At 48.1% G+C, this 13,290-nt stretch overlaps 1 protein-coding gene across 22 annotated transcripts in view; it reads left to right on the plus strand.

Moving 5' to 3' along the window:
• The window catches only part of LOC101119116 (transducin beta like 1 X-linked), a 247,841-nt gene that overhangs the window by 124,206 nt on the left and 110,345 nt on the right, over window positions 1–13,290 (plus strand). For 10 of the 22 annotated variants that reach the window (XM_060408649.1, XM_060408648.1, XM_060408647.1 and 7 more), the window contains one exon: window positions 7,460–7,612. The exons of 10 other annotated variants lie outside the window; for them this stretch is intronic. The gene's annotated coding sequence lies outside the window, so the exon portion shown is untranslated. Of the gene's footprint in view, window positions 1–7,459; window positions 7,613–10,790; window positions 11,099–13,290 lie in introns of all 22 variants that reach the window. 2 more of the 22 variants (XM_060408653.1, XM_060408654.1) reach the window with 1 other exon arrangement.

Genomic DNA, 13,290 nt, shown 5'->3' on the forward strand with positions numbered 1-13,290 from the left:
TCTTCCCAAGCTAGGCATTGAACCCAGATCTTCAGCATTGCAGGCGGATTCTTCCCAGGACTGTTGGAGTGGGTCTGGCACATATTTCAAGGCTTCCTGGCACTTTTCAGGGAAACGTGTTAAACAGACAACACGTCAGAAATGCTCCGAACTTGGAAGTCTCAGAGCGCGGTAGGTGAAACCTTGACCTTGGGTTTGCTTCTCTTGGCGACGGTGGCTTCACGTGGTAAACAGCAGGTCGCCTGGGTGCCCCGTCGCTGTGTTCAGCCCTTGGGGATGGACCTTGGGGCCTTGGACGATCAGCTTCCAGGAGCAGTTTGGACAACGGGGAATATAATTTCCCATCGTAATTACAGCGCCTGAGCCCGATCCAATTCCAAAATTAGGGCCCCAGTTAGAATATGTACACATCCACTGTTTCTGAGCGCTGCTGTGAGAAAGTCTGCTAAACAGAAACGGGAATTCTGCATATGAGAAAAATAATCTAGAATAGTTGAAAGCCGCAAGTGGGGACTCTTTTCTTTCAGGTCAATCTACGCTTTAACGACCTAAACAGGATATTAAAAAGCAGAGCCATTGCTTTACCAACAGAGATCTGTCTCATCAAGGCTACGGTTTAACCGGTGGTCATGTATGGATGCGAGAGCTGGACTGCAAAGAAAGCTGAGCACCGAAAAATGGATGCTTTTGAGCTGTGGTGTTGGAAAAGACTCCTGAGAAGGTCTAGAGTCCTGAGAGTTGTGAGAGTCCCTTGGACTGCAAGGAGATCCAACCAGTCCATCCTAACGGAGTTCCGTCCTGAGTGTTCATTGGAAGGACTGATGCTGAAGCTGAAGCTCCAATCCTTTGGCCACCTCATGTAAAGAACTGACTCATTGGAACAGACCCTGATGCTGGGAAAGATAGAGGGCAGGCGGAGAAGGAGATGACAGAGGATGAGATGGTTGGCTGGCACCACCGGCTGAATGGACATGAGTTTGGGTAAACTCCAGGAGTTGGTGGTGGACAGGGAGGCCTGGCAGGCTGCAGTCCATGGGGTCGCAGAGAGTCGGACACGACTGAGCAGCTCTGAACTCCTTAACGATGATATAACACACAGCACAGCGTCTCAAGACCTGATGGCAAGACTTTGCTAAAATAAGGCAGACACGTTTAGGATTCATCTCATTCTGAATCAAGAGCTTTACGCTTGACTGGAAAGAACTTTTCTTCTAATCTAATGGAAAATGGTGGGTCATGGCTAAAGAACCCACAGGCCAATGCAAGAGACGCGAGTTCCATCTCTGGGTGGGGAAGATCCCCTGGAGAAGGGAATGGCAACCCACTCCAGTGTTCTTGCCTGGAGAATCTCACGGACAGACGAGCCTGGCGGGCTATAGTCCGTGAGGTTTCAAAAGAGCTGGACACGACTGAGTGACAAATAGCAACAATGGGAAAATGCTGCTTTTGTACCATTCGGACGTGGAAGTGCCTGGCTGAGGGGAGCAAGTGATTGCTGGGGATTTAGGGGTGAGAATGTCAGTGTGGTTTCTAAGCGTGCGTGGTTTACCTGGTAGACCCGGTTTTACTGAAGGAGAGCTATGTGATGGGGGCAAGATAGATGCATGTAGTTTTCTGGGTCTTAGGTTTGCAGCTGTTTGTGTGTTTGTATGCTTGGTTGAAGGTAAACGAATAGAATTAGATGGTAATTGGCTTGGAGGGGGTGGCGAGTTGTGGGGAGCGAATGAATGGGGTTAGTTTCTATGCCAGGGTTCTCTGACGTCCACCCGTGCGTTCCCAGTTCCAGCCCCTGTGTTGTTTATCCATTGGGGTGTGAGCGATCACCCCAGCACTCCATAGCTGAACACTGCAGACACGGATCATGTCCTGTGGGTTCTGAGACTCCAGAATCCAAGCACGGATGAGCCGGAGTGTTCCCGCTAAGGGTCTCCCATGAGTTGCAGTCAGCGCGTTGGCCCCAAGACCACAGTCTCTTGAGCCTAGTGCTGAACTGGAGGCTCAACCCCAAGCCCGTTCACGAACGTGGCAGTTGGTGGGAGGCTTCAGTCCCTCCCGTCTCTGCAGGGCTGCCCGTGACCTGGCTTCCCCAGAGTGCATGATCGAAAGAGAGAGAGAGAGATAGTAGAGGAGGGGAAACAGAGTCCAGGAGAAAGAGAGAGAAGGACGGTGCTGGGACTTCCCTGGTGGAGCAGTGAGTAACACTAATCTCCCAGTGCAAGGAGATCTTCCAGCCCTGGATGGGGAACTAAGGGTCTCATATGCCTCATGGCACAGCCAAAAATAAATAAAGTAACAACAGAATAATTTAAAAAAAAAAAAAAACATAAAAAGAAAGTGCTGGAAGCCACATGCTTTCACAACCCGACCTAGAGGGGACGTGCTGTTCCTTCTGCCGTGCTCTGTCGGTTGCATAGACCAATCCTGGTCGGGGTGGGTTGGGGTGGTTCCTGGGTGCAGATACCAGCACGGTGGGGCTCCTTGGATTTCATCTCAGAGGCTGCCCAGGGCCTTCTCTGGCGTCTAGTCGTTAGGACTCCATCCTTAAGCTGCACAGGTTCGATCCCTAGTCGGGGAGCTGAGATTCCCCATGCTACACGGTAGGGGCACATAAACGAGAGAACAAAGGAAAATGCATGTGAAGAGGCTGCCTACCACAGCCTTTTGTTTTCTGCACCCGTAAGTTGCCATCTTGGTTAGAGAATGACTCACTCGAGTACATAGTCAACTGTCAGCAAGCGTGGGGAAATTTCTGTAGGTGTGTCTGTGCCCTGACATTTGGATACAACAGAATCTGCATCTAACGACTGTCACTTTGCTCTGTGTGTGTCTGTGTGTCTGAATGTGTGTGCTCAGTCGTGTCTGACTCTTCTTGACCCCGTGGACTGTAGCCCACCAGGCTCCTCTGTCCATGAGATTCTCCAGGGCAAGAATACCGGAGCGGCTTGCTGTTTTCCTTCTCCAGGGGAATCTTCCCAATCCAGGGATCGACCCCGAGTCTCTTGCATCTCCTGCACTGGCGGGCAGATTCTGTCCCCCGAGCAGCATCTCAGAAGCCCGTCGCTTTACTACCTAGCTAAATAAAAATAATGCACCTGTTTTGTGCTCTCCACGATATTCTTGGACAGAAAATCACTTTCCCTCCCGCAAAATGGAAACATCTGTTGAGCCTGCCCCCGGTGGACGTGGCCGGTCAGCTCTCCCATCTCCTCCTTGAACTTGGGTAAATAAATCGTCAGTGCCTGCCTGAATTATTGCTGCCTCTGTACGTCCACCTTCTGGCCCCAAGACATTTAGGAAAGGTTGCCCTTGCCTTTTCTAAATAATGAATTGCCTTTTTTTTTTAAATTGTCTTCTAAGCAGTTAATGGGGAAAAATATGAATGGGAATTTTTTCCGCGCCCTCGAGCTCTTTGTGACACTTTCAAAGATGATAACATCTTTATTGCACTTCAGTCTCAGCGCTCACATCCTTCATTCATTCCGCAGATAGCCTCCATGTGCCGGTGAGGCTGTAAAAGTGCAGGGGTAGAGTGCAAGGTCAAATGACCTCTTTACGGTTATTTAAAGGCACATCAGGAGAAGGCAGTGGCACCCCACTCCAGTACTCTTGCCTGGAGAATCCCATGGACGGAGGAGCCTGGTGGGCTGCAGTCCATGGGGTCGCGAAGAGTCAGACATGACTGAGTGACTTCACTTTCACTTTTCACTTTCATGCATTGGAGAAGGAAATGGCAGCCCACTCCAGTGTTCTTGCCTGGAGAATCCCAGGGACGGGACCCTGGTGGGCTGCTGTCTATGGGGTCACACAAAGTCGGACATGACTGAAGTGTCTTAGCAGCAGCAGCAGCAGCAGATAGAAGAAAGGGCTTCCTTGGTGGCTGAGACTGTAAAGAACCTGCCTGTCAGTGCAGAAGACCCAGGTCAGGAAGATTCCCCCTGGAGGAGGGCATGGCAACCCACTGCAGTATCCTTGCCTGCAGAATCCCAGGGACAGAGGAGCCAGGTGGGCTACATGGTCCACAGGGTGGGTCGCAGAGAGTCAGACAGGACTGAGCATATAGACAGAAGAAGTGAACCCCGGTGGGTAGGGAACTGAATTTTGTGAATTCTGCTCCTGCAGGTTGACTTAATGAACATTTCGGAGGATCCTGAGTCAGGATTCTCTTGTTGTTTGCGTTTTCTAGAAAGGCAACTGCTATGCAGAAAGAGGAGTGGGTTTCCAGGATAGGGAGCTGGACCTGGCCCAAGGTGGACCCCAAAGGATCTGACCCCCAGACTGGCTGCGTCAGCAACCTTCATGTATAGAAGCCTTTGCACGTGGAAAGGCTGCATGGGAAGCCCTTGACTTGCCCTAAATGCCGCTGGTCTCTTTGGCATGAGGTTGGAGATATTGCCACCTTCACAGCTAGTGGCCATCATGCTGCTGTCCAGGGCTTTGCCAGTATCTTCCCCCCCCCCCACCCCAACTTTAATTTTTCTCCCATGGACACTCATCTTCCTTGCCTTTTCAAGTTCAGCCAAGGCAGATAGCCAAAATTCCTAAGGGAGGAAAAGCGGAAAGTCAAAGAGAAATGAAAGAAAATGGCATTTTGAAGGATGGAAACGCAACTTGATAGGATCGTGTGTGTGTGTGTCTGTGTGTGTCTGTGTGTGTCTGTGTGTGTGCAGGCGTGTGTTTCCTCCTGGGTTGCCAAGACCGAGGACTGCTGATGTGTCTGAAGATTTGGAGTGAGGCTCGCTCATAACCGTGAAAGAATTATTGGTGGTTTGGCCACAGTAACAGCTGTTGACCCAGATGGGGGTGAGTTTGGAAACCTGTGTGTGTGTGCGGATTTGCTGCCCAGAGACATGGGGCTTTATATAGGTGGCAAGCACAGCCACTCCTGAACAAATTTCTTAACCATCATTGTTGAGCCGCTTTGTTGGAATAGTGAGACCCCTCTCTGGGCATTTCATCAGAAAGCAGCCATTAGAAAGAATGCATTTGAATCAGTTCTAACGAGGTGGGTGAAACTGGAGCCTATTATACAGGGTGAAGTAAGCCAGAAAGAGAAACACCAATACAGTATACTAACACATATATATGGAATTTAGAAAGATGGTAATGATAACCCTGTATGCAAGACAGCAAAAGAGAGACAGATGTACAGAACAGACTTTTAGACTCTGTGGGAGAAGGCGAGGGTGGGATGGTTTGGGAGAATAGCATTGAAACATGTATATTATCTTATGTGAAACGAGTCGCCAGTCCAAGTTCGATGCATGAGACAGGGTGCTCAGGGCTGGAGCACTGGGATGACCCTGAGGGATGGGATGGGGAGGGAGGTGGGAGCGGGGTTCAGGGTGGGGAACATGTGTACACCCGTGGCAGATTCCTGTCAATGTATGGCAAAGCCAATACAATATTGTAAAGTAATTAGCCTCCAATCAAAATAAATAAATCAATTAGAAAAAAGAAATGAAGCACGTATACATGATTTTAAAAAATTTTGTCCACTACATATTGGATTATTTTTCACCTTTAACCTTTTCTCGATCCATGTCCCCTTTCTGTCTTGGAATTCCACCCCCATCACACTGAACTCAGCCACCGCTCTCCATGTTTCTTTGGGCCGGGGCGAGGTCTCGGACTTTGCTTGGTTTTGGTGGCTCTGTTCTGAGGGATACCGGCCACGACTTTCGTAGAACGTCTCTCACTTTGGGCTTGGCAGGTGTGTGCCCCGTGATGAGGCTGGGGTTGTGTGGGGAGCATAGACCACAGAGACGGGCCCTGTGATCATGTCGCCTCAGGGCGGGGACACATCGCCTCAGGGCGGGCACTCTCAACGCGACTTAGCGCTGATGAGCCTGCAGAGCTTGCCCTCTGCTCAGGGTGTGCGTCTGCAGAGTCTCTTCACTATCGAGTTACCGCTTTTCCCTCTCGTCTGTCCACACTTCTTTCAAAGCCCATGCTCACTGGTGTAGGGGGAGCAAGGTAAGCTTCACCTCCTGGAGGCTTTAGGTTAAACTGTTTGAATGCCAGGCTTCCCCAGTGGCTCAGCGATAAAGAAACAGCCTGCCACGGCAAGAGATTCTGGTTCAATCCCTGGGTTGGGAAGATCCCCTGGAGAAGGAAATGGCAACTCACTCCAGTATTCTTTTTTTTTTTTTTTTTTAACTTTTGGGGCCTGCACCATGTGGCTTGTGGGATCTTATTTCCCCTGCCAAGAATCGAACCCGTGCCCCCTGCGTGGGAAGCACGGAGTCTGAACCACTGGATAGCCAGGGCAGTCCCCCACTGCAGTAATCTTGCCTGCAAAATCCCATGAACAGAGGGGGCCTGGCGGACGCTATAGTCCACAGGGTCGCAAAAGAGTGGGATACAACAGCGTCTGCTTCTGCTGAGTCACTTCAGTCGTGTCCGATTCTGTGCAACCCCATAGACGGCAGCCCACCAGGCTTCGCCGTCCGTGGGATTCTCCAGGCAAGAACACTGGAGTGGGTTGCTGTTTCCTTCTCCAGTGCATGAAAGTGAAAAGTGAAAATGAAGTCGCCCAGTTGTGTCTGACTCCTAGCGACCTACCAGGCTCCTCCGTCCATGGGATTTTCCAGGCAGGAGTACTGGAGTCGGGTGCTATCACCTTCTCCGACGATGGCGTCTAAACAGCAGCAAATTTAAACGCAGGTTTCTTCACTCGTCGCTTGATGGAAGATAATTCAGCCTTGTTTTGGAATATGAGTCCAGTAATTCTAGTTTGGGGTCGTCTCTCCGTAATAAACTGTACCCATGATGCACCCTCTACGGTTTCTGGGGTTGAGTCCCGTGAAGCGCAGTGGTTCCCGAAGGAAACCGTCTCTGCACAGAATCCATCTGCATGCTCACTGGCTTTTCTGAGATCTCTTCAGTCTTGTTCACTCCACCAGCGTTCTCATGATGCCTTTTTTTATTTTGGGCTGCTCTCTGCACCATGCACACAGCATGTGTGATCCGAGTTTCCCTGACAGGAGGTCAAACCCACATCCCCTGTGGTGGACACTCAGAGTCGTAACCAACGGACCTTCCGGAAGCCCCGCGTGGTCCATTTTTGTCTGACCACGTGTCTATTAGTCTGTAACAAAGCATCCAAAGTAGTTTTGGTAGAGGGAAAAAAAGACTGTCTTCCTAGCTGATAAGCATATGTAATATTTCGTTACATTTCATCGATGGAGTAAGAGGCCCCATCACATAAGTGGGTTTGGGGCCCCATCGACACACTGGGGTATGAAGGCCCAGGGTGCCTGGCTCAAGTGGAAAGGGCCCCTGGGGCGTCCACTGGATCACGGATTTCCAGGGCCTGGGGGTGGCTGTCAGCGCACCTACAGTCAGCCTTGGTGATTTCAGCGAGAAGGTCACTGGGAGGCCTTGTTAAGAGACCTTCTCCTTCACATTATTTTTAGAAGCAGCAAATATCAACCGTAAATATTTAATGTTGTGTTTATAGACTCTGGCATCATAAAGCTTCACAAGGTGACTCAGAGGAGGCTGATCACTGTGAACCCCCGAGGAGAAGGAATCTCCGCCCCTGCCCTGCCCCGCCGGTACACCGCACTGTGAAGAAAGCCCTCGTTGACGTTCTTAGGAAAGAGGTGAACAGGTACATCACTGTCTTAATTCATCTTCGTCATCCTCGACAGATGAGGAATTTAGTCATTATTCCTCGCAGGCTGGTAGTTTCGGTCCCTCTTTTCTGATTGTTTAAAAGCAACGTGCTGCATAGAATGAGCAATTTGGGGAAAAGATGGAGAGAGAGAATGGAATCTGAAAACAAAATAAACACCTGAGCCCACCCCCATCAGACTGTTGGTGCATTTCCTCCCAGCTGCCTGTATTCCTGTGCATGAAACGTCAGGAGGTCCAGCTTTGTGACCCGGCTCTCCCAGCTTAACCTTACGGAGTGAGCCTTGTGATCATCGCCGACGTTCATTGGAAACATTTTTCAGGCATCCATCCCGTCAAGTGCGTGTACCGTAATTGATTTCACACTTGTTGCCGGAGCTTCAGATTGCTTCCAATTTTTTTTTTTTTTTTTTTACTTTGGGAGAGATGGCTGGGAATGGGGCTGTAGGGCCCTTGAGACCGATTACCAAATTGCTTTCCTTGAAAGGTTGTGGCAGTTGTTCCCTGGTGCCAGAGCCCAGGGTGGAGTGTGCTGGGGTGGGGGGTGGGGCCCTGCCTCTCAGACAGCTCAGGACATTGTGGTCAACTGAGAAGGGAATGCAGGCACTTTTTTTTTGTTGTTTTTGGATTTCTTTGATTGAAAAAAAAAAATGAGGTGGAATATTTCATCCTGTTTGCCAGTCTTTTGCATTTCTTTTTTTTCTGTGACTTGGATGTAAGTTGTTTTGCAAGCAATGGCTCGGGTTCTGTTTGGGGTTACACTCTCTGGGTTCCACGTGAATGCCAGCTGTTTTAATAAAGACTGCACTGTCAGAGTTTCAGCTACACGGGCCGTTTCTGGCATTTGCCGGGAAGTTGAGTCTCCTGATTGGAGCCAGACTGTGAGTCTGCATACTGGGGCTGCGTCCTAAACAGGAGTTGAGTCCAGAAAGCAGGAAGGCAGGTCAGCACATGAACTTATTACTGAGATTATACCAAAATACGTTCTTTGCTCGTTAACTCTTTGGCCCTTTCTTTAAAGCTGGGGGGGGCGGGCGGGGTGTGTGTGGGCCGTGACTGCTCATGGATGAGAATTGATGCCTTTGAATATCACTGCTCTACATGGATTCAGCGCATCTCACGATTCCTAGTGTGTTTACCAGAAGACGGTGTTTTTACAGAATGACGTCTGTAGGAAAAGCGCAGATTCTTAGGTTAGCCTGCAAAAGACCTTAAAATATTTATAATTATCAATAGGCCAGCTTGCAGTTTGTTTCTGCTTGTCATTAGCACAAGTTTGTTTCCCAAGGGTGTGTGTCCAGGTGTGGATGAGTGTGTACGGGTGACGTGTTTTGTTGTGCAAATGAATTGATCGAATGTCTCTGCTGTGTCTTTGAAGCACGGTGCTGTTTCTTGGCACACTAGGGACAAGGAGGCGGGGATTGTTTGTTTTCTGTGTTGCTGTGAAGTCATCAGTGAGATGTCTCTGCATTTGCTGTTACTTCTCTCTCCTTTCGCTGTTGTATAACATCACACATTTGGAAAGCTTTGCAAAGATCTATTTCAGTTCCTCCTTTCAGAGAGTTTAAGTATTTCTTTTCTTTTCTTTTTTTTTCGTTTCCAAATCTGGAAAGGAAAGGCGAGGGAAAAGATGATACAGCAATGATCAGTAGAAGGACTCCCCTGACGGTCAGGTGGTTAAGACTCGGCACTTCCATTGCAGGGGTTGCTGGTTTGCTCCCTGGTCAGGGTCCTAAAATCCTGCATGCCTGTGGATGTGACCGCAAAAAAAAAAAAATTCATCGATAGATTATTAAAAAACAAATGTGATGATTTTGGGATACGGTTCTTGTCGCCTTGTAGCTTAACGGCTTTCGCTTCTCAATGACGTGTGAATGTCTTTGCTCTAGATTATGTTCAGTAGGTGAGCCATGAATCATTTCCTGCCAGATTTCAATCGATGAGGTAATGAGTGCGTGGAGAAATGACCTTATTTCTGTAATAACATGCATCTTCTCAGGTCTCAGGGTTCTTTTTCCTCTCAGTTTGTTACTGCTGCACACTAGGAGTTGCCTTGTTTCTACCTGTCTACGTGGATCCTACCTACTAGGACTTTTCTTGTTTCTCCATTCTGTGTGATTACGCACAGAAATGAGGGATGGGGAGAGGACTCACTCCCAGGTTCCCTTCCCCACGGTGGCTAGAGGTCAGAGATGCTCAGTTTGAACTCCGTTTTCCAGATACGTGCACAGTACCGGTTCCAGCTGTGGGCAAACGGTTCCAGCTGTGGGCAAACGGAAGCCATATTCCCTTCACCCAAGTAGTAAAAGTAGAAAGCTCTCCTGTACTATCGTACCATTGCTGCAAAATAAACTCCTTCTCCTTAACACCAACCTGGGCTTGCCTGGTGGCTCAGCAGTAAAGGATCAGCCTTCCAGTGCAGGAGACTCGGCTTCCATCCCTGGGTCGGGAAGATACCCCTGGAGAAAGAAATGGAAACCCCTCCAGTGTTCTTGCCTGGAGAATCCCGTGGACAGAGGAGTCTGGTGGGCTATAGTCCCTGAGGCTGCGAAACAGTGGAATACGACTCAGGAGACTCAGAGGCTAGAAAGCAACTTAGTGGCCAAGCTACTCAACCAATCCATATCTGGATGGTGTTTTTTTCTTTCTTTCTTTTTTTTTTTTTTATTGTTAATTCATAGTAGAACTCAAAGAGACAATAAAGGGCCTCTTGCAAAAGGAGGCCTTCGAGTGTTCAGTTTGTCGTCACTGATGAGATGCACACAGCTCCCTGTGCTGGGAGCCTAAGCATCTCTAGCTGTGGGTTCTCCAGCACTTTGAGTGGGCGAGGCTGAATTAAACCTTCAAAGTGATAGCTGACAGTGTAAGGGGCAGGAAGCCTTGTCTAACAGGAGGTTTAATATAACAATAACAGCAAGAGAAACTGTCTGTAGTCCTGGCTAAAATATCTGTTCAGCAGCACCCCTTCTTAAACAGAATGTGTGCAAGCTCAGTCGTGTCCGACTCTTTGTAACCCTTTGGATTGTAGCCCGCCAGGCTCCTCTGCCCATGGGATTCTCCAGGCAAGAATACTGGAGTGGGTTGCCATTTCCTGGTCCTGATCCAGAGGGTTGAACCCATTGAACCCGTGTCTCCTGTGTCTCTTGCATTTGCAGGCGGATTCTTTACCCGCTGAGCCATCAGGGAAGCGCATCTTAAACACTGAAATTTGAGCTGTACTGTCGACTGTGGTACAGAGTCCATTGTAGCATCGTCACCCTTGGTCTCCCATGGCAACCTGCTAGGAAGAGGGGTGCAGCTCTGGTGACGTCACCCCCCAGGCTATAGATGAGAGAGGCTCAGCCAGACGGGATCCACACCCAGTGCTCTGCAGTGAGCCCTGGAGTTCACCGCGAACCTTGCTGTCTGCTGGGCCAGGTGGCTCTGAAACTGGAAGGTGTAACAATACACACTCAGATGCGAGGTCAGTGTTTGCCCACAAAGCGAGCAACCTGCCAGTGACCGTGGTTCTTTTTGAGACCCACAACCCTTTCAGGTGTCTTAACAGAACTTGTGATAAATCCCTATATTTAAAAATCCTCCAACAGAAAGTTGCTTTTTTTCCTAGAGAAAGGTGGTCTGCATTTAGAACAATTTGTGATTATTAATCTGTCTTGAATTGGTCACGGAATAAAAAAATGATGTGAGGGGCATCTAATTAAAATTTTGCAGTAGACACAAAAGAAGCTTTGTAAAAAATGCTATGGTTTCATCTTGCTGACTATTAGCAACACATTTTAGAGCCTGCAGGCACCATAGAAACTGTCTGGGTTTTTGCACTCTCCAAATAGAAGTAGAATGCAAACCATAAGTTTAATTTAAGGTTTTCTAGTAGCCACAGTAGAGAAGTAAAAAGAAATCATAAATTATTTTTGCAATATGTATCTAAATATATGCTGCTGCTGCTAAGTCACTTCAGTCATGTCTGACTCTGTGCGACCCCATAGACGGCAGTCCACCAGGCTCCCCTGTCCCAGGGATTCCCCAGGCAAGAATACTGGAGTGGGTGCCATTTCCTTCTTCAATACATGCACACATGCCAAGTTGCTTCAGTTGTGTCTGACTCTGCAGCCCCGTGGACAACAGCCCTCGAGGCTCCTCCATCCAAAGAATTCTCCAGGCAAGAACACTGGAGTGGGTTGCCATTTCCTTCTCCAAAATATATGCTAGATTAATATTATTTGAAACATTAAAATCAGTCTCTCAGTCATGTCCCAGCTCTTTGGGACGCTGTGGACTGTAGTCTGCCAGACTTCTCTGTCCATGGGATTGTCCAGGCAAGAATACTGGAGTGGGTTGCCATTCCCTTCTCCAGGGGATCTTTCCAGACCACGGATCGAACCCAGGTCTCTTGCACTGCAGGCAAATCTAACCGTTTGAGCCACCAGGGAAGCCCATTATTTGCAACATATGTATTAATATATAATAATTCAATAATCTAGTCAACTCACTATCCAAAATAGTATCATGTCAACAAGTTGCTCATATTTTAAAAATCATCCAAGACGTATTTTACGTTCTTTCCATTTCTGTTCTAAGTTTGCAAAATCCAGCGTAGAATTTAAACCTGCAGCCCTTCTCACTTCGGACTCATTGCTTTGGTCAGTCCGGTCTGAGACCCCAAATTCCAGTGTCTATGTAAAAATATGAAAATAAATGTGCATTGTGAAAAATCATTTTCTATCAGGAAGCTGCACTATTTTGAGAAAGGGATAGTTTAAAAGTTGGACGGTTTGTTCGGTTTTCTTTTTAATTTATTTGAAATTTGTTAAGGGCAAAAAAAGTTGCGGGTGCATAATTAAGAATTTGCATGTGGACCAATTACAGAGGAATCGTGTGGCCTGGAATGTCCCCAGGTCCTTCCGTCCTGCAGACCACAGTCATTTTCGCTGCTGCAGGCTTCTTAGCAGCCATGCTGACCTGCACCATCCAGTATAGGGGCCGCAAGCCTTGTAGACCCAAGGAGCACCCTCAAATATGGCTAGGGTTCCTGAGGATCTGATTTAGAGATTTTATTTCCTTATTGATTTAAATTTCGATCCTTGGTTCAGCTGTTCCATAAGTTTTATGTTGGGAATCACATGGGTATGTGTATCTGTGTTTTCAGTGTACAGAATACATCTTCTGAACTATAATAGCAGTGGTCTATTTCCTTTGAAAATTCCGTTTCCTAATTAAGATGTGACGCAAGTGGAAAATACGTAGACTTTGGGAATTTTAGAGATTTTGTAGGTAAAAGGAATGTCGAAGATCTCAATAGTTTTTAAAAAAAAAAAACCAGTGTGAAGTACAGTTAAAATGATGCTATTTGGGATATGCTGGGTGAAGTTTAAACATGTTGTGAAAATTACTTTGCATTTAAACATTCTTTAATTGGATGTAAGCTCACCTCACATTCTGTTGGGCCATCCCATCGCATTTCTGTTGGACCATCCACGTCTCCCATCAGAGCTCTCGCACCACAGACGAAAGAAGCAGTGCTTGAGGTCACAGGCGGTGGGTGGGTTGTGACACCCCCATCTGAACATGGGCCCTGCTTCCACTGTTGGCCTTTGTAAAGCGTTCTGTATGCCCGTGAGTCAGTGTGAGGATTTGTTTGGCTCACTGAGAGATGCC

This window comes from Ovis aries, chromosome Y (assembly GCF_016772045.2).
Source record: "Ovis aries strain OAR_USU_Benz2616 breed Rambouillet chromosome Y, ARS-UI_Ramb_v3.0, whole genome shotgun sequence".
In the NCBI taxonomy this organism is placed as follows: Eukaryota; Metazoa; Chordata; class Mammalia; order Artiodactyla; family Bovidae; genus Ovis; species Ovis aries.